Raw genomic sequence first — 812 nt, forward strand, 5'->3', positions numbered from 1 at the left:
ACCTCTTCAGTATAAGAGCCTTCCGCTTGCAATATTTTGATGATGGTAATTGGGGGGTGAAACGCTGTTAACGTCGTCCCTTTCGCCGTTCGTATGGAGAGAGTTAATCTGTTATAAAGAAGAGAGAGAGAGAGAGAGAAGATAGTATTTGTAATATAGTTGCTCTGTCACAATAACCATTCATTCAGGCAGTCAGTCATTCATCCACTCATGTAGTTCACAACACTGATCTCTACCAATCTCTTATATAAGAAAAAGGAAAAAAAAAGGGGGGGGGGAGATGAAATTCTACTTGAAAAGTTGACTTGTAAAAGTGATGTCCCTTTGCAGCCCATTTACAGCTGCGGAAACGTTGTCTCCCTTTGCGCGAGTCTTAGGATACTACTACTACTATTACTGCTACTACTACTACTACTACTACTACTACTACTGTTACTGTTACTGCTACTACTGAGAGCTGTATGATCAATGGTTTCTCCATTGCAATGGGAATCATTTACAGCTTAGTCTTTTGTGAAGGACTATGACTCTCAAACCAGGAGGCAAGATTGCACTGGCTCTTAGTGCTGCAGCCTTGTGGGGTTAGTTGGCCTTTGGGAACCATCCCCAACGCTGACTGTCCTAAAACCCTCTTGGCCGAGAGAGTGGGGATGTAACTTGGGGCAAGACACTCTTCACTATAATCAAATTCTAGCCCAGATAGTCGGGACAGCAGTTGCCTTCTCTGCTGTTCTGATGGTCATAGTCGGACACGACTGACTGTCATACTTGTTCTATTGTTGCTTCAACTGCAAATAAATGATAAACAGGAA

Source organism: Babylonia areolata, chromosome 33, assembly GCF_041734735.1.
Source record: "Babylonia areolata isolate BAREFJ2019XMU chromosome 33, ASM4173473v1, whole genome shotgun sequence".
In the NCBI taxonomy this organism is placed as follows: domain Eukaryota; kingdom Metazoa; phylum Mollusca; class Gastropoda; order Neogastropoda; family Buccinidae; genus Babylonia; species Babylonia areolata.